The sequence below is a fragment of the Metopolophium dirhodum genome, chromosome 8 (assembly GCF_019925205.1).
Source record: "Metopolophium dirhodum isolate CAU chromosome 8, ASM1992520v1, whole genome shotgun sequence".
Lineage (NCBI taxonomy): Eukaryota > Metazoa > Arthropoda > Insecta > Hemiptera > Aphididae > Metopolophium > Metopolophium dirhodum.
Window position 1 is genome coordinate 17,959,615 of NC_083567.1, and position 21,873 is coordinate 17,981,487.

The following is a 21,873-nucleotide window of genomic DNA, read 5'->3' on the forward strand; positions in this document are numbered from 1 at the left end:
CTAATTACCACGTTTAAATCTGCTGGAGAAAATAGACAAATGACATCGTTGGGTTCCAGTATCGTAACGTCGTTAACGCTCCTGTAAGCCTAACACTATACGAAGCAGATTTGTTGTAGATATACAACTTATCCTTTGTATTGTTCAAATCATTTAACTCACTTTGTATTAGGTATAAAAAAAAGTATCCGGGTGTTTTCAATCTCAATTGATTGAAAATCTAATTTGTATTTTAGAAAATCTATATTATTTCAAACTAATTAAAATTAAATAAAGTTAAAATGTGTTCTCTTTTAGATATTAATTAAATTTAAATTAAAAATTAATGTTATTGTACAATATACATATATTATGTATGCACATAAATAGTTAAAAGGTGTATAATAAACTTTGAGACAGTGTTTTTAAAAAAAATTATGAATGGAAATCCAAATTTATCTAATTGAAATAGTTTAAAAATATTAAAATGCCTATATTCTGTTTAAACTTTTTTACCTACGTTAATTATTTTTATCAACGATCTTTAATAGGTACATCCGCAGTGCTCTGTAGTTTAGTATTTTGTCTTGACTTGGGATTCTGATTATTTATTTAAAGTTAAACAGTCGTTCAGTTTCAGTTATTGGCTGATTCCCAAAAGTATTTTGTCGTAACATACAAATACACTCAGATCCATACCGCCTCTTTGAGGAGGGTACAATTGGCTTTCAAAAAAACATCCAACGACCATATTAATATAAACCAGAATTTCGTGTACGTACATCTAATGGAATTTTCGGTAGAATAAATTGATAGTGGTGGAAATGTTGGTCCAATACGCTGTTAGTGTGTAGGTACTTTTATTCTATTTAACGAAAGCAAGTTAAAATCAAAACAACCAATGGAAAATACACAATTTATTGGTAACAATAATTTTTTATCCACAGTTTTGGAAATTTGCTGATTTTAAAATGCTGACTATTTTTGCATCTTCCTTTTATTTTCGTTATTATAATAATTTAAACTTGTATTTTCAATTTGTTATTTCTAACAACAATGTTATTTTATGTATATGGTCAGCCTGAGGCTATTGGTTTATGTGGTATCCTCTCAATTCAACGTCCATGTATATTTGTCCAATTTAAATTCTATAAAGTTATGTATTTATTCAGCACTAGTTTGTATTACAAGATAGCAAAATGGCAACGATTGTACAAACCGATATTGTATGATTGCTATAATTTTCTATAATGTTCAATACTTGATTTATTCTTTAGAATATCAGATGAGATCATCTTATTAATTTTTTTTTTTTTTTTTTTTTTTTTTTTTTTTTTTTTTTTTTTTTTTCATTGGGTAACCCGCGGCAACATAGGCCATTGGGTGTGGGGGAGGGCACTGTAGATTTTTATATTGGGTAGGTTGGTACACGTGTGTGTTGTGTTTTGGCAGAATTTCTAATGGGGCACCCGTAGGTTTCTGCCATGCCCCGGGTGGGGGATGGCGGCACTTGTTCTCCGGACACCGTGACTTGCACGGAGAAAAATGCCGCCCGGTGGTCGAGGATCGAACTCGGACCGGCTGTGCCGAATCCGTCGTGTTAGACCGCTCGGCCACCTCGTCCCCCTCATCTTATTAATATTAAACTCAAAAGTGTATATATAAAAAAATAAAATAGTTAAAAACCAAACACATTTTTATATATCTATATAAAAAAAACTGAAGAAATTAACAAAATAATCTAAACAATAATTATAGCAAAGCTATTGAGTTTAACAAAAAAAATTATAATCGCCATATTTATTTGATAGTAAATTTATTCTTATTTTAGATTCCGAGTGGAGGCATGAATGAACATATTGGTTTTACTATGGTGTGTGTGTGTGTATGTATGTGTGTTTTTTAGTATATGTACACGTTTTATAATAAAACTGATTCTTTGATCTTTAATTTCGATGGTTTCTGGCACCAAATTGGATTTAGTTGATGTTTTTGAAATAATTAAACAGGAAAAATTTAGAGAAAAAAGTAAATTTGTCAAAATTACGAAAGTTTGAAAATTATACAATTTAATAGCTTTGAATTAAAAAAGTTTACAAGGTCAATCAGAAATAATTCTTACAGAGGGGATGGAGTGACCGAGTGGCATTTTTTTCTTCGGGCAAGTCACGGTGTCCGGAGAACAAGTGCCGCCATCCCCCATCCGGGGCATGTCAGAAACCTACGGGTGACCCATTAGAAATTCCGCCAAAACAACCCACACACGTGTACCAACCTACCCAACCTAAAAACCCTACAGTTCCCACCTGTTCCCTAACCTGGCCTGAGTTGCCGCGGGTTATCTAATAAAAAAAAAAAAAAAAATTCTTACAGAAACCTAAAAATCTCAAAATGCATCTAGGTTCACAATTATTTGTTTTATTTATTTAGACGAATTGGATATTTAATATTACAAAATAAATAATACATTTTGTAATTTTGTCGTAATAAAAATAAAAATTGTAAGGACACGAAATGTTTAGTTACTATGAATATTAATATTTACTATAGGTACACAATACATTTTTCAAAGTATTTAGATTAATTTTAAGATATTTAAACCACGAACCTATAATTGCACTCTATACGTCGGTCGGTATTGACTTATAAGTTATTAACATCTAGACATCTATAGTTGTATTATTTTAAATACTATTATAATACTTATCATATAATATACCCGATTTGTTTTTGGCCGAAATTATTTTAACCTACCGTAATACTCTTAGAAATATAAATTATTTATCGTAGTATAAATATATATAAGACAATTTTCCTAAGAAATATAGGCTGACAGACTGCAGTCTCCGCTTAGAATTGCTTGAATTGCTTTGAGTTGTCTATAAAACATTTCTCATAATTTGGTGTTACCGAAAATCAAACAAAATATATAATAAACAGACCTAATCGTGTTTAGGTTTTCAATTTAATAAAAAAAAATAGCAATATTACGGTTACCTGAAGTGAAAATGTGAAGAACGTGGAGTCTATTACTATACGTAACGCATTATCAACGTATTGTACACGATTAAAATATATTTTTTTAGATATTACAAAAAAAAAACAAAATAAATATTGATTTTGTGTTAGTTAAAATTGTATTTAGGAGTGATTCTGACATCTACTTATAACATTCACAGTTAGGGGTATGTTGTGTATACGTTTGTAATAATGAAACTATTATTGTTTTATTATTGAAACTATTATTCTAAATATCAGTTTTGTTCTAAAATAATATTTTATTTTGTTGTTGAGTTGTCAGGAAGTGCAGGGATCCGTTTGGACTAAACACAATTATAAATATTTGGATTAATTTTAGGGACCCTTTCAGACCAAATAATGTTTCTCGTCAAAACCTACCTCATGACTCACGAGCAACCAGAATTTATTACAATATTTTCACCATTAGTTTACAGTCAGTACATTAATTTATCGGAGAGTTAGTACCTAGCTGTATTATTTTTACAGCTATTGACTTTCCAATTAATTTACATACTGTATAATATGTTATTTAATGATAACATTTAAATTTACATTATGAGTAATTTATTTTATATTTTGTATTTAGTTAACAATAATATATAATAGATAGTAAAATTCCAGCTATAATTAAAACCATTGTATATTCTATGACACGCTATAACCACTATTATTTATATAGGTATATAGCCGGTAGGTTGTATGATATTATGTCTAGATATTTATGCGCAGAAGTTACATACATTTATAACTTCTTTGTAATTTAATAAATAAATTTATATATATTTTTAAATTTGTTTTCGATAAATCATTTATTTAAAGGAATATAGCGGAATATTGTGTGGTTTGGGGCGCTTGCTCATGTGACGGTCGACGGATACAGTTGCCCAATAGTCAAAATTGATAATATTGATAATTAAATACTTGAATCTGCTCCGATATTAACCTGTTGGAGCTGTGTAATTAAAATTTTTTTTTCATTTTTTGTTTTCAATATTATGATGTATAATGGTGTAAAAAAAATAAACTTGCATCGTTTTGATTCCAATGGACGTCGAATCTTTCGCATCAGATACATTCCTCGGGTACTTATACCTGTATTAAATTATACGATTTTAGGTTCGCCTATATATAAAAAGTGTAGCTACTATATTAAGTAGGTAGGTACCTACTTATAAACTCAAGTCACATACATTTATAATTATGTATAATTAAATAAATAAAAATATAATATATTTCATCGATAAATCATTTATTTGACTAAATATTGTGTGGTTTGGGGCGATATTGCTTATGTGACGGATGCATTTGCCCAATAATCAAACGCTCATTGATAATATTATGTACATTAGAATGCCCATATAACAGCTGTTCTGTGAACCAAATTAAGTTACATTCAACACCTTGGGCATCGCAGTGATATTACATGAAAATGCATATTCATACCGCTGGCTTATAAACAAACCGACGATCGTGCACAATAATACATACTTGATATTCATGTATACCGTATAGGTATATCAAGTTTATATCGTTGCAGCGTTACAAAATCGTCACACAGCTCGGCGTTACGTGATCATTATTTCACCTAAGTTTTCTTCGGATTTCCCAAACCTACGACTGCACATAATAATATGTTCTAATATTTAAATACCCACTAAATAACAATTATTTATAATTACAACTGCTGCAGTACCTACTATTTACACATATATGTATTGTTACCGGATGTATGTTTTTTTGTTTACATTTATTGTTTCTAAAATGCAAAATGGTGTAAAAATAATGAATAAACCGGAATCGTGTAGTTTGCATTTCCCGGAAGTTGAATCCTTCGCATCAGACACCTTCCGTAGGTACTTACCCGAAATATATATGCCTTTAGGTTCACCAACTACATACAATAAGAGTAGGTAGTTTATGTAGTTACTTACACATACTTACATTTATAATTATGCGTAATAACTAATAAGTAATAATATGTGCACATACTTGATATGTATGTATATATGTATTAAGTTTGTCTCGTTACAGTGTTATACTAAAAATCGTCATTTAGCGTGGTCTTACGTAATAATTATAGTTCACCAAAGTTTTCCTCAGATTTCCCAAACCAGCTACGACTTTACGTGTTATAATATTTGAATGGGTACTAAATAACAATTGTTTATAAATTAATATATGGACTTGTGTCTGCTGTGGTACATATTATTGTTACGGATTGTATGTGTGTATTTTTTTTAAATTATTAATTTTGTTTTTTAAATGCATTATGATGTAAAAATGAATAAACCGGAATCGTGTCGTCTGCATTTCCCGGACGTTGAATCCTTTGCATCAGACACATTCCGTAGGCATTTACCTGTAATTATAATAATATGACTAGTTTTACCTTTATAATAAAAGAATATAACATTGTTTGTGGGTGTATGGAATTTATTGTATTGTATTGAACGTGTGCTGTGCGTAATACAATTTTTCAGGTCATAAAAACACCGTGAAATCGAATAACATGTTAACAATAGTCAGTACTGCCACCCAAATGTTTTTGAGAGTATTGTTTTGATTATGTCCTTTTTTAAACCGACACGTTTCTTGTGAATTCAATCACTATTATATTTTACCGTGTACCAGAATGCAAGAATACGTATGGAGTCATTTCAAGAATCTGCGCGAAGCGTTTACTTCTCCCCATAGGCAATTAATGACAAACAATATCTCACACGTACCTAGTTTGATTCGCACACTAATCCGTTGCGATGAATACTTGGTATTTTCTGTTTAGCTTCGTCTAAAGTTCTAAACACACCTCCTGAAACGATCATCGTTCGCATCAATAGTAATGTATTAAAAGCTCTGTAAAATACAATCATATTTTGAAGTTTGTATTTGTATTTTATTTCCAAGACAAAGATAGAATATAGGTAATATAATATAATAATAGTGATACCGTGGAGTTGTAATAATGTATTCACGATTTATTATTATGATATTCCAAGAATAATAAATATTATGATATTGCAAGTTGAACATACACCCTTGTCAAGATATCATTCTTTGCGTTAACTTTAATGTTTTAACAACATTTTTTTTCTGTTCCTTTTACAGTTGGTATATTTTCAAAATGCTGTCAACAAATAAAATCAATTATTTTTCAAATTACGATATTATTTAGTCGATGATTTGTAATAATAGTGTTATAGTGGTTATAGTTAATTATTTTTAATGATGCTAAATTTCATATAAAATAATACTTTCGATTCCTCTAGTCATTTTCTTGCGTCTCGTGTAACTTTGTACTCTTGTATCTTTTTTGTAAAGTGTTCTATTGTATTTCTTCCATATATAGTAAACACCTTTATTTTTTCAACTGTTTTATATTTTATTTTGTGTTATTTTGTACTTGAGTAATATAATAGTAATAAGTATCTGTAAAAAGTACAAACAATATCGGCGTAAAATGACAAAATGTACTTACTTTAAACTATTGAATTTGTTTGAAGTACATAACTTTATTATAAAAAAAACTGAAAAGCTGCAGTTTAGTGGAACAATGTGCGTAATTTTCTGTAAAAACTTACCTAAGAGTCTTTTGTTTGAACTTAATTCTGTTTCTTGCCATTTTGATTGTTTAAAAAATATTTAACAACTGATTGTTCTTAAAAGACCATAATATGTGACTGGACATTTTGTAGACGTTTCAATTGTATTCATACAAATACATTAGTTTAAATTGTTGACTAGATAAATTCAACTTTAAAAATTAAAACTGTTAAGATACTATGAATTTTAATTTGCAAAGGGAACTGTTGAGTTTTTTTGATAGTGTGTCAATAGGTATATACATTACACGGAAGATACTAACGATATTTTCATAGTATATTCTGTCTTAATTTAATGTTAAAAGTATATGATTATTATTTGTAAATATTATATTAACTATATTCACTTTAAAAATAATAGTTGTAGTAAAATACCTAAATAGGATTGCAATAGGTTTAATAAAGTATTTAATTTAATAAATTGAGTGTTCACAATCGTATTACTAAAAAGTCCGTTCTCAATCGTATTTTACCGGTCCATACGAACCGTTTAAAACGGGATTATCCCTGATTTCAGTTGTTGTCGCGAAAATATTTCAACAGAACTCTTTTTATTATGTTATACTGCAAGTACCTACCTATTGCTATTTCTTTACCTTATTTTAATTTAATAAAATAAAAAAATACGGGGTCAGAAAATATTTTTATTTTTTAACGAACATTAACAATTTTTTACTGACGATAATATAAGTACTGTTAAATTAGATATTTTTATGTGTGTCTTAACATTAAATAGCTTATATTATTTTCTATAATATATCTATGAACAACATTTCAGAAAGGTTTGCATCATATATTGATTATGTACTTAATAATTTCGTGTATGAACTGTGTTTAAAACAAAATATTTGATTTTGGAACTAAGCTTAACTGAGATTTTTTAATTATAATGTTTTATAATTAAAAGAAAATTATATTTATGTTATAATTACACAATACCTATACGTCATATTGGCTTATCGCCTGCGTGTAACTTTGATTTATTTCCATTCAGCTACTTTACGCGTCTAGTGTTCATAGAATTTGCATTTAAATTATACTTGAAATATGCTTAACTCGAAACGGTTAAAAAAAATGTATACCCAGTGTTTTTTTTTCTATGGTATGTGATGAAAACAAATACCTGACAATACGAGATAAAAAATTGAGTAAATTGTTTTGTTTCTAATCGTGTTCAACGTGCGGTACACATTTTCATCCATCACTTTATACATTACACAGATATATATATATATATATACGAGATCAATACAAGTGTGTGGTGTGTGTAAAAAATACCCTATCGAGTGAAATGGATATTATTTTATTATAGCACCACGTGGAATGGAATATGAATTCGTACGGAATCTAAAACGTATAATATAAATATATTTATTTGTATTATATATATAAAAAAACGGCGCAGACTTTATATATCTATTTATCTATGCATAGATTTCTCGGTGGAAGGCAACTCGTTACTATGCAATTCTGTATCGTACCCGCAGAGAATCGGACACGACTGTTAACTTAATCCCATGACCCTCGGACTCATCGACGCCGTAAACGGTGGTTTGTACCTATATACTTACGGGATGGCTTATAATGTGTCAACGGGGTTGACCCGCACAACATCGTTGTACGTAGGATTCGCAGGACGCGCGTACAAAACAGTTTAAATTCATATCTATACCTAGGGATCGGGAGAAGTCGACGCTTGGGGTTAGTCTATATTATTATTTGGTTTTAAAAGTGCATCAAGTCATAAATCTAGTATGGTGGTTGGTTCTCGACAATACACTTAGAAATATATTGTTGTTTAATAGTTAATAATAGGTATATTAATAAAACTGATTGTCTAATAACACGGGTGTGCTTGTGTTATCAATTTATCTTTATCATTATTGTTTGTTTATTTCATTACAATTAAAATGCCAAAGCCGTAAACAATATAAGGCGCGTATCTACAATTATTTAAAATATTATTATTAATAATTACTTAGGTACCTATTAAATAATTTATTCTACAGTGTTTGGTAGGTACTTAAACAGTACAATAGTAAAACAAACTAGACAAAGTTATTCAATATATTTATTTGATATTTATAAAATGTTGTTCAACAAAACTTAAATAGTGCCCCATTGCAATGTCATCTTGAATGGTGTCTGTTCTTACGAAAGGTGTTTTGACTTTTGTATTTGATGTGTGGGAGTGTAGCGTCCTCTTAAAAGAATTCTACCCATGTATGTGTGGTCTCCGTCTTACAAACGTAAAACAACAAATTTGAGTTCGGAAAAACCAATTTTGTATTGCAACATTATATATATTAGAGCGGTTTGACGTATTATTAAACGTATAGGCAAAGCCATTTACCTGAGCATTATCTAAAGCGCTAGAATTTTTTTCTAATATTTTAATTTGTAGCGAAATATTAGCATTTTTAATTTGTGATATTTCATATACTCATACACTTGTTTTGAAATAACTAGAAATACAACACAAAATTGGTTTTGTTCTGAACTCAAATGTGATATAGGTACTGATATATTTTGCGTTTGTTAGACGGAGATGTCACATATGCATGGGTAACGTCTTTTAAATAGGTAGTCGTCTTGCCCCGCTCTCCCCTACCTATAGAATAGATATGTGTATATTAACAGGTTTCACCAGGTTTTCGAAACATTTCTGCAGCAAACGTGGTATTAGTGTGTGCCGCGAAGAGACTGCAGCCGCCGACCAGATCCGTAACCCACCGAGAGGGATCTGAGATATTTGTGTCCAGACGGGTGATTTCGGGTGACGATTGTGCGGGGGTGTGGTTACCGTGGGTTAGGATAAGGAAGGAGATGGGTATGGAGGGGTGGCGTGACTCCGCGAGCGAACCGGCCGGGTTAATTTATTTCCCGGGTCCGCCGCCGTGCAGGGGCTGAAAGTGTGTGTCGTTCGTGAATCACGGCGGCCGGCCAGCCGACCGACCTACCCCTAAAACTGGATAGCGCAAGTCGGCGCTTAATTACGGCGGCAAAACGAATGCCGCGTCACCCGCGCGCAGGGTGTCGTCGGAAACGCGCGGTGCGGTAAACGTCCGCTGCCCGAGCGCCTTTCTCGAACGATTTTATCCCGTTATGTTATTAGCTATGGCCTCGGCGCTCGCTTCTCGACCTTTGTGCACGGACACGGAACGAGAAGACCGCGTATACATGTAAATAAGTACCTACTTAATAATATGTATAGTGTATACGTGTAGGTACGCACGATGACGGACGGTCGGGCGGCTATAAGGCTATATATATGTATAGAGTCGTATATGGGCTTTAGTTGGGCTCTCAACTGCACCCCCCGAACGTGAATAATATATACCTATATACTGCAAGTGGTCCACGGTCCGCCGACGGTTTTCTACTTTTAAGCGAATTGAATAGGTTATACCTAAATAATATTATGTATAGCAATGTATATATATATAATACACCTCGCCCGAGAGAGGATAATGCGATTTATCGGGTCTCGTTCGAAAATAATCGAATTAACTGCGGACCCGCCGCCGCAGTATTTCCGCGAAAACTCCTCCCCACCCCACCTACCAATCAAAAGCCCGTTTGTACAGCATGATTTTGGTGTTGGTGGATGTAGGGGAAGGAGTGTGGCAGTCACGGCACCCTGCCGTCGTCGACTGACAATTTTCCGGCGCTGGCGGACAGCGAACGGTTTAGTACGTTTTGATCAAAGACTTTGACGGTGTCTCCTTCCCACCCGTATATTCTGACCTTCCTATACTTACACGCGGCGCGTGTCGAATTTTCAATTATTTTTCCTCGTGCCGCCGTGTTGCAAACAACTTTTTTCCGAACATTTCAATATACGCTGTACGAGAGGAATCACACACATGTTATTATTATTGCCCACCGATTTTCCGCCCTCGCCGAATCCAAACTATATAATAATATTGTCGTTGGTATTAGTTTTGTTTGTGTAAGATTTAAATGCCCAAGTACGTCCTATGTCTGTGCGCATGTTACATGGGTTAAAAATTTATATGATGGCATGATGCACATGCTAAAATTGTGTATAATATAATCTATTGTAAATTTTATATTTTTTTAAATTTAATATTCAATTAAAAAATGTTTATCTAACAGTACCGGAATGTTCACTACAATAAGTATTCTGTTTTTTTTTTTTAATTTCAAATTGTACATAATATGTGTTTTACGTATGTATATAATATGAGTAAGCGGATATCTATAATATAAAATAATAATAATCTAATCGTGCGATAATTCTGTCATTTCGCTATTTCAATTACTCTTAATATTTAAAAGTTAGACATATTTTCAGGACGTTGTTTAAATTATAATTATTATTCCAATAAATCAGAATATTATAGTAACTGAATTGTATCCAGAATATATACATTGTCTTTAAAATTAAGTCTCGTTATTATTCAATCAAATCATGTGTTGTCGAGCCTTGCTAATTTTGCATAAATATTCATAAGTTCCAAATGTTTTAAACTGATACATCTTGAATGTATATAAAATAAATTTGTAAACTGAATGTCTGCTTGTCTGTATTCTACCAATCGTTATATATTCTAAATTTACCTACCTGTATAAATTAATTTTTAAATAATGAATCGAATTTTGTCAATTTAAATTAATTTTGCTGACCAGTTTTTGGCCTGATGTTTTAAACATTCTGTTTGAAGTACGGACAAATTATAAATATTAAAATCATATTTAAAGTGCTTTTACATGTTATACAATTAATGTGAATAATTATAATAAAGAAAAACCTTTATTTAGCATATTATGTTCACTTAAATTCGATTGTTTTTAATTATTTTTATTGAGTTACATGGAGTAGGTAAATTGTTGATATATATATATATATATATATTAAAATAAGTATTAATTATTTTTGCTTTTACAATTTGGAAGAGAATGAATTTCGTAACCTTATATAGTTTCTAAGAAAGTAATTTATCAGTTTATCACATAAACAAATTAGTTATTATTTTTTTCATTTATTAAGTTAACGCAAAACAGCTTTAAAAAATAATACTAATATGATAATAAAGTATGTTTTATGGTAAGGAAAATTGATAATGTGCCTAATTGAAGTCGCATAAATGATTTTGATCGTTGGCTCTGTATTAATATTTAAAGAACTAGAATTATGCCCATGGATTAAATTTTTCTTAAAACATCATCGGTCATAATTTTGATAACCTACCTGTCATATTATGCCTTGAATCTGGGTGATCCATTTCAATCGAAACAATAAGCGCTGTATGTTCCTTAAACTTTTTTTATCTAATTTTATCATCAATCATGTAATTATGCTTTTCGATTACACATATTATATGGATGTCGACAAATTGGTCACACTTACAGTTCTGAATTCTTCATATGTATTTAGAAATTAAAATTATTATATCGATGAGTAGATATGAAATTTAGCTCACCTATTTAAAATGTTGTGCGCGGTTATACCAAACGTTTGAATTCAGATTTATGCGGTTAAGATGCTGTATTATTTTGTATAAAATGTTTACGCGTGTTTAGATTAAAACTACCTAGTATTCGTTTTTAAAATGAAAATAGTTATAGCTAAAAAAAAAACAAATAAAGTTATGTGTACAATACCTATTACTCAAACAACCCAATAGCTAACGATTTTAAGGTATGCTAATTTTTGAAATAATCATGGAAAGGAAAGTTCAAATGCTCAAAACAGATCTGGGGGTCGGAATAGATATTTTCTAAAATCTAAAGACAGGAGGCAAAAGTAAATAATGGTCTAAACAACAATATGCAAAATGTCGTGTCTAGTTGATACATGAATATTCTGTTTTTCTTCGTGATTTATCGTAGTTATACGTATTTGCTATTGGAATATTATGTCAACAGTTATTATATTAATATACATATTAATATTATATTTATATACATTAATTATCATCGTTATTCGTATACAACTGAAATAATAATTAGAGAATATAAAATATGTACTTAGACGGGAGAGTTGTAAAATAATATAACAATAACGGAATGGAATGCAACAATTTAACGAAAACAAAATCATATCATAAGTATTATAAATTATTATAACTATATAATTCATATCACTATTTTCTTACACAGTCAACACTTTTAAATCAAGTTTTTTTTCCACGTTGTTATTGCTTTTATCTAATGCTCAATATTATCTTTGTGTACAAGATAAACGTAATTACCATTTTGTACACCCAGTTAACCGTTCAAGTATGAACTGTCGCGACGCGTCGTGTCGTACATGTATTTAATATATTATCAATAAAGGTGTGTGTGACATTTTATATACATTTTCCTCACTCGTGTATAGCGTTTCATGCTCAAAGGTAAACTAATTTCATCTATCGTTCATTTACAATTTTACATAGTAATTACTCAGTTATTTTGTGTTACGTTTCCGTGTTTTGTACAAGTCAATGTATTATGTATACTGTACAGTCTGAATGCAATAGTAATATAACAGTAGATAACATTTTGAAACAAATAACTGTGTAGGTACGATTATATACTATATATTATATATTATTATTATTATGTATATATTATATATTATTATGTATATATTATATATTATTATTATTATGTATATTATATTATATATTATTAAACAGTTATATTAATATTGTGTATACATTCCAACATGAGTAATAACTAATAACTAATACATTTCCATGTGTAGGTACTTACCTTATATTATTACGTGCAGTAGCGAACTGAATTATTTTTAATATTCAATTTCAGATTATTTATTTTTAATAATTAATTTTTACTTAGGTAAGTAGATAGTGAATTTATTGTAGGTTTATTTTTATAATTTTCTGTTGTTATTATGTTTGTTCGTGATTATCCTGTCATGGATATCCATGATGGTGATAATTTAATTATTCTAGTTAGTTTGAAAAGTGGTAAATTTTTTCTGATCTTTCAGAAAAATATATGACTTTTATGAAAAAGTGCGTTATAGTTTTTATCTAAAAAAATAACGTATTAAATTATTAGGTAATGCAGCTATTCAATGTCTTAAGACAATAGTTATCTATTAATGAGTCATTATTTATAGTTGGCTATTCAGTTTCATTATTAACATGTTTAGGTAAAATTACATTATACATTTTAAATTATTGAACACGTTATTTATTTAAATAAGTTGCTGCAGTAAGTAGGTTTAATAAAAAGTTTCCTAATGTCTCATATTATGCATGAAGTTAAATTTTAAATATTTTCAAATATTATTTGAACATTCTTGATATTAAATATTTTGAAATGCATTGTCCTGAAAAGGATTTTCTGAAAAGTGTTTCCGTGTTTTCTTTTTATTTTCTTTTTACATTTAGACGTCAGTTTTTTTTTAAATTTTCCATTGTCTGGTTTCTTATGTGACGTCAATCGTTCCAGGTCATTCGATACGTATGCGTATACTACGAGTTCTTAGAATAATATATATTTACAGATTTATTTTCATCCACTGGCTAAATGTTTAATTCCTAAAATTTGGTTGGATTTTACCATGTGATTGCTTCGTATTGTATTTAAGAAAATTTTAATGTCACATACACGAAACAGTCAGGTAAACATAATATTATTCTATCGCACTAAGAAATGTATGTACGATTGTCAATTTGTTTTGTTTCGTTTGACCAAGTTATGTATTATAATCATTGAACTGTATTCAGTAACATAATATTATAATTATATTCAGTTATAATGTCATATAATAGTATATTATATTGTGGCTTGGTGTGGCGCAGCGCGTACACTCAACTGCGGAAACGCACTGAGTGTACGTAACGGTCGGCATTGCTAGTTTCCCGGATGGGTGACCACCCGGGATTTTTAGCAACAAATCATTGACACACATATTAAACGTGTTTTTAACCGTTCCTCGCCCTACTAACAACCTACAAACAAACAAAAAAACCAGCAGCTAATGGCCTAAGTTTCCGGGCTCAAGCTCAATAAAAAAATATATAGTATATTGTAAGGCCACCAGTGATTTTTACCAGTGGTTTTAGTAAAAATTGAAATTAGTTATCGTCGCAGAAGTCTTGCTCTCCCTTTGTCTTAATACGTCTTCCATTATCGCGTGTAAATTGTAAAATCGGTAAAAGTAAGATTTGTTGATGATATTGGATTTGTGTACCTAACATTGATATTTAGCTAGAATACATACAATATAATTTATTAAAATTGTTGCTGTTTAACAATTGTAGCTTATTGTGTTGTTAATTAAATTTAATAGCCATGCTAATAATGGTGGAGAATAATGCTCAGCATGATGTAAGTGTAAACCCGTGTAAAATGAATTGTTACCTATATAATATTATGTTATACCATTACGTTCCATCAAAGAGTGGCTGATTTGTCGATATTGCAGTGTTTCAACATTATCAACCTACGCATTACGTTTGAAAATAAATGGATGCTATTCCTGGGTGTTCAAGACACGATCCATACGTGTTTAGGTTTTCCAAAAATAAGTTTGGCTCATGTATTATTTTATATAGTTATAGTTATCTAAATTCGATAAAAAAAAGCAATTTATAGATTTGTACGGTTACAGCACTGATTAAAATAATAATATAATAATAGTTAAAACCTTTTAGATTTTTTTACATCGGTGTTTTCTTGAGTCAGATAACTTGTAAACTATACATAAACAATTTTTTAGTCTCCACAATTTTAAACTTCAATTTTATATATAGCTCTTATAATAAACCTTCAGAGCTTATAGTTATTTAATCCTCGATTATTGTGTCTCGTATATAGGTAGCGACTTTGGAATGTTTGATTTACCTTTTCTGCTTATTGCAAACTAAATACTCATATTTCTGTATCGTTATGGATACTCCTCTCGGCGTAACTATATATTGAAATATGAAAGTGTTTAATATATATTTTATGACTTTCATTTGGACGTATTTCAGTACATTTATTATGAAATGCGGTCATAATTAATAAAGTAGATCACGAAAGTACGTAAAATCAAACATTTAGTTAAATCTTCCCAATTCTCAATGGTTACGTTACTTAAAAAATAAAAATAGGGCACGGTCATTCTATAACTGACTATGCTTTCTACGTTCGATCTTAACCTAAAAATATTTAAAAGTACATACCAAGCTATTTCTGTATAAACTACAGCTAAGACCCATTTCGTCTTACTACATTTAACTCTGGGCTCAGCCAAAATTTCCATTACCAACGGTTTTCAAAGATTTCAATCTAAATCCCTTCACTTCATCTCAAAAGCTCTATTCTACGTTTAAATAATCATCGCTCAGATTGAAAAATACCCTCTGCAACTAAACTAGCAAAGCTTCGTTGAAAGCGGTCCACTAACAAACAGTGTTTGAAATGGAAAAAATAATGCTAGTACCTGGACATTTAAATGTCTTATTGATTAGTATATTATAATCAGAAAGGGCACGTATAAATATTTTCTAAAAATATGAGAAACTCCGTCCTCTTGCACCCCCCCCCCCCCTCATTTCAAGCATTACTAATAATAGACTAACTCACCATCCCAACCCTCTTATCAACCAACTGTCATCTGAAACTACTTCAGGGAATCCCAAAAGAAAGCTGTATAGACAGTGGTGTGGTGACCTGCTTATCTAAAAAAAAAAAATTGTTTACTATTTGCTATTATAATACTTATTATTACTAATATTTCATGAAGAAGTAAGTATTTCCACTTTTCAGGCCTTTAAATTATTTCCAAATTGGTTAGATTACACCTTGGCTCTGTAACAAATGGCCTAAAAAAAATAAATATTATATTCAAACATTGTTACCTTGGACAATCAGATTTACTAAAATATATGAATTAAGCACACGTCACAATCGTAAATGCACTTCAGTTAAATACATATAATATACTTATACGTATATAGATGGAAACTATTTATTTTAATAATGATTTATAAATATTTTTCCGACAAATGTATTCAGTTTTGGTCATGAATTGTATGTATAATATATATATTTGCCTTTTTTTAAAAAAAATCTAAAAGTTGCGGTTTTAGCATTGCGTTATAATAATACTCGTATACCTAAATTAAATTGGAATTCCATAGACTATTGGCGCAAATAAATGGGAGAAAAATAACCACTGCACTGTCTGCACTTTGCATTACACATTTCTGACATTGATTTCTGGTTTTTATTTTCATTTTCTCTTCACCCCATCTTAATCAAGCCACCCGCCGGAAAACAATAGCTAAAAAAAAAATCTAGTCCATACTAATTAAAATTGGAATGTCGAGAGTCGCAGAAAACATTCAGTTAGTATTCTGCCGTCCTTGCTGCCACTCTCGGTTGAGTAGAGCTTGACAAAAGGGCACTGGACTGTAAAAAATACCCTACCAAATTGCATCAGAGCTCTATTTTTATTTATATTTTTCATTATAATGCCACCACTTGTGACTGTGATGCTGTTGGCGTTACATAAAAAAAAATTGTTTAAAAATGTTTCAATTACCTCTTCATATGTACTTATATATTTTTTAAATTAAACAAAAATCTATGTACCTACTGCAAAATGTTATATTTAGTCTTTTTGCCATATATTATAATAATTTATAAAGTTTTGGTTAAAAAAAATAATCATTTTAATGCATTTAAGTCAATGGTTATTTTAATTTAAGCTTTTCGTTTATATGTAATTAAAATATATCTGTTGTCATGGTTTGTAAATTTTAGCTTATATGTCGTTACAAGCTAATCATCATCATCAGGCATATCAACTATAAGTACTAACTGACGATATAATTAACTGGCCAATGAATAATGTTTCATTTGAAACTCAAGTCGCTCTTATCTTGGATACTTATACCGCGACCGTTAATTGTAGGTTCCGATGTGCTTATACTGCAACGCGACACGTTTACGCGAAGTTAAGCTTTGGTAAAATGTAGTAATTTAAGATATTTGGCTCCATTTTCAGAGTTTATACTAAAGAATACGATAGTAGTAATATAATAATAATATAATTATTGATTAGGTATTACAGGTATTGTCATTTAAAATTACTTAGAGATAATATAATAACGATACCGTATATAATTTGAGGTATTATTTGGTTGAAATCATAATATATAACATAACCATTTCTTCTGTTTCGGTATAATGAAAAAGTCGGTTCTTAGTAATTTTTTTTTTAGTTTATTCAATTTCACTAGACAGACAATATAATATATTATAATAAGCTCGTCAAGCTGAAATAAAACATATATTTTACTCGTCATTGTTATTATTTTCGTATTACACAATATTTCCACGCGACCGACGCACACTCGGAATTGTTTTGTGGATTTTCCGGCCATATATACATATATCTACTGTATATCCTACGTGCGTCGATAAAAGAGAGAGTGCGCTCGCATTAACCAACGTGCCACTTCACACGAATTACTACCAATACCTTAATGAACGTTCATTGTGCACATCGTATACACGCCCGACGGTATCTGATGACAAAGCCAATCAACGTGCGATTCATTCGCACTAGTTGTTTTCTATACGGTCGTCGTGTACATATTGCACCCCACCTCCCCCGGTGTAGGTCAAATATTACGTATGGCTCCCGTCGTCCTTTGAACATTTCACAGCGCGCGTTAACTGCTGCAGGCCGAAAGTTTGTATAATATTAGTATGTAAAGGCATTACCTATATAATAATAATAATATGCATAATATTATATATTGAGCTGTGCATTTTGACGTGTCGCAAAGAAGATTGTGAAAGTATCGATCCCCTTGGCCGACGTGCCAAAATATATTTATATACAGGGCTGCGCAGTGGCCGCTTACGGTTATTATTTAGTCGAAATAGTTTAGGTGTTCCAGGATTATTATTATAATTATGAACATATTTCCCTCGAAGAAGTAAAAAAAAACGTATTTACAAAATTGTTTTTATCGAAAACAGAAACTTCATTATATAGGCGTATGCCATTAATGCATACTTATAATGTCCGTAAGGTGGTTTACATTCGTACGTTCCTGCAGACATCGAACGCTGACATCGTGCATGGCTCTTTCCATCATTTTTCTGGGTATCGTGGCTGAAGTTAATGTCTATTTGAATGTGGATTTTCCATTCTCGTCAATATTATTGTTATAAGACCGTGCGTGGTGTACCTATACACTCTGTTTGTGAGATAACCCCACAAGAGAACATCACAGACCGTTAAGTCAGGTGATTTTGGAGGGAACGAATGGATCGTATCGTCTTACGGATATTAATCCCAATGTTAGGTTCGTAAGGCCGAAAGAAAAAAAAGAAAATACGTAATGATCACAGTAATCTTTAAGTCCATACAATGAAGAGCTGTAACATGAGGTTACCCGTATTACGATGTACCTTTTATTGACCTTTTTCACTTTACTAGATTAAATATTCGAGTATTCGGGATATTATACATATACCTCCATAGTTACGCAATCGATTTCAATTACATATTTACATTATTTGTGTGTTAGATTCTGAGCCGAGCGATGAATATATTGACTTTACAATGATATCTTTTTTTAAATTTTTTTTTGTGTCTGGAGAAGCTTTTACTAATAGAAAACATACTTTGATCAAAAAATTGTAAGGAGGTTTTTACATAAAATTGGATTTTTGTTGGTATTTTTGAGAGGTCAAATTTTAAAATTCTCAACACTTTAAAACAATCGTGGGAAAAACTATAACAAAAAATTTGAACCTTTGTCAATATTTTAAAAATAATTGATTGGTAACTTTGGTTATCAAAAAGTTAGTTTTCGCACAGAACCATTTTTTCATCGTATACAATGATTTATCATTGAATTAAAATGTAATTCTTCCATTACAGTTACAATATTGCTTAAAGTTATCAATGACAAGGTACACTCAACTCCAACTGTACACCAGAGCGATTATCCACTTTCCCCCATTTGTACTTGTTCTTACTTTAATAAGCCTATAGAATATTATATTTGTGCTTAATTAATAAATCGTATTGCTGCAGTATAAATAATAATTTATAACAGAAACATACATCGAAGAAAAACTTAAGAAGGAAATTCCAGTTATGTAATAATATATTTTAAGATTCATACCTACTTTTATATAACGTAATTTTGAAATAAAAATGTAAGAAAAATGTTTTTGTTTATAAATATGCAATTAAACGAATGAAATGATGACTATATTTTTCAAAGGTTAACAAGGTTGTTAAGAATGTAGGAACTATCATAAATTGAAATATTAATTTTATGTAACATTTTAAATAAATTACTAAGAATCTTCACTGTAATAAATACGATCACAAGGGAATGGTATTAACCTCAGAAGTTATTTATGTAATAATAACACTAACGAATAGGATATAATTTTCAAGGCTGGGCAATTTTATGATTTTTTTTTAACTCAGTTAAGTTAAGTTAATATGCACCAATAACAAAAAGTTAAAAGTTAAAAGTTAATTTAACTATAGGTTAACTCAGTTAAGTTAAAAGTTAATACACACTTTTTGTTAACTTTTTATTAAGTTAAAAAAAAGTTAATTTGTTTATACAAAGTTAGCGTACTTAATTTTTTTCCAACCCAAAACTAAATTATAGGATATAGTGTTAATACTTCATACAGTATTTCCATATAAGTTAGATTCGAATGATATACATTTTTAACTTTAAACAATTTACGATACATATTTTTTGACATAAAAACAAAATAGACTGAAATAGTGAAATATTATAAAATTATAAACAAAATAAATTAACTTAACTTACTTCTTAAAATGAAAAATTAACTCGTTAATTTTACGTTATTTAAGAAAGTAATTCAGTAAGTTAACAGTTAAGTTAATGAAAAACCAAAAGTTACTAGTTAAGTTAAAAAGTTAAAATAAAATTAACTTTTTAACTTAACTTTAACTTTTTAACTCGTTAATGCCCAGCCTTGATAATTTTATGTTGGTAGGTACCTTACGGTATATAACAATCTTACTACCTAGTTCTAGTTACTATGACGTATTTTTTTTCGTAAATTAAGTTATTTCTTGAGTTACATAACAATACGGTTCGTTTGTAGACCATATTTAATTATTTACCTATGTATTATATACGCATTATTTTGTATTTATACATAGGATTATCGGCTTATATAACATAAAATATCGATAATTTATCGTATTGCTGTTTTGGGATGTTAATAATTTGATTCGGTCACAACCATACATGTATTTTAGGTTAAGGCCTTTTAAATTATGAGACTTTCATGATAAATTACTGTTTTATATAAATTAAGTATGAATAATTGTTGATGTGTACAATCATATGGTAATTTACTAATGAATTTAAATTTAACATATCCGGATTAAAGTGACTTACTCAATAACGAGGTACAGCAAAGCGAATACTCAGGTTTTTAAGTTTGTTCGTATCCGTTTAATTTTTATTATTGGTAGTGCGTGCTTTTCTCTAGGTATACCAATATTGTTATACTCCCTGACCTCTTAAGCAATTTACTTGTTTGTTAACTCCAATAGAACTCGTTAAATAAGTTATCCATTCACATCAAAGTCTTAATACCGATTGTCAGTGGTCAAAAATATCTTGTGAAAATAAATAGCATAGTTTATTAAATATTCATTAAAACGTATTATTCAATGTGACTTTAGTAGAATGTGACCGGCTTGGTTTTATATATGTATATAATATTATGTGTTGATTTTAAATTGATACATTTTACACTTAATATAAATTAATAATGATAATAAATTCAAATTTTAAATCAGGCAATCGTTAAGAGTAACGTATAAAAACAAAATGTTTGTGTAATATATAACGTACTATTTCAACAAATAAATGTCATATAACATTATCTTAAGATTGTTGAAGTTGCATTACAGTTTGCATATTAATTTTAAGTCCTTGCTCGCATCGTTTAATTAAAATTGTGTAGCTTATCTAAATAATCCAAACACAACATTTCATAGTTGTATACCATATTATGTTTTAGTTTTTAATGAATTAATTCAATATGCGTATGACTACTGAATACTGATTATGATAATCCATTATTTTTATACATCCTTACTATGATGCACTCTGATCCATGTTGAATTGAATATCTTAAAGGTGAAACGGATTAATCGGTAAATCGTAAATACACATATTTAACTATAATCGTCTTAGGGATGTAGGGGTTTACCGAAAAGGATTTTATTGAGAGGCCAAAGTTGGTAATTTGGCCAACCCTAAAAATTGAT

General features: G+C 30.0%; 1 protein-coding gene across 6 annotated transcripts in view; it reads left to right on the forward strand.

Annotated features, from left to right (window-relative positions):
• Positions 1–21,873, forward strand: part of LOC132950760 (neurobeachin) — a 258,518-nt gene that overhangs the window by 73,736 nt on the left and 162,909 nt on the right. Inside the window, exon 1 of one of the 6 annotated variants that reach the window (XM_061022315.1) lies at positions 12,941–12,961. The exons of the other annotated variants lie outside the window; for them this stretch is intronic. The gene's annotated coding sequence lies outside the window, so the exon portion shown is untranslated. Of the gene's footprint in view, positions 1–12,940; positions 12,962–21,873 lie in introns of those variants that run through there. 6 annotated transcript variants of the gene reach the window in all.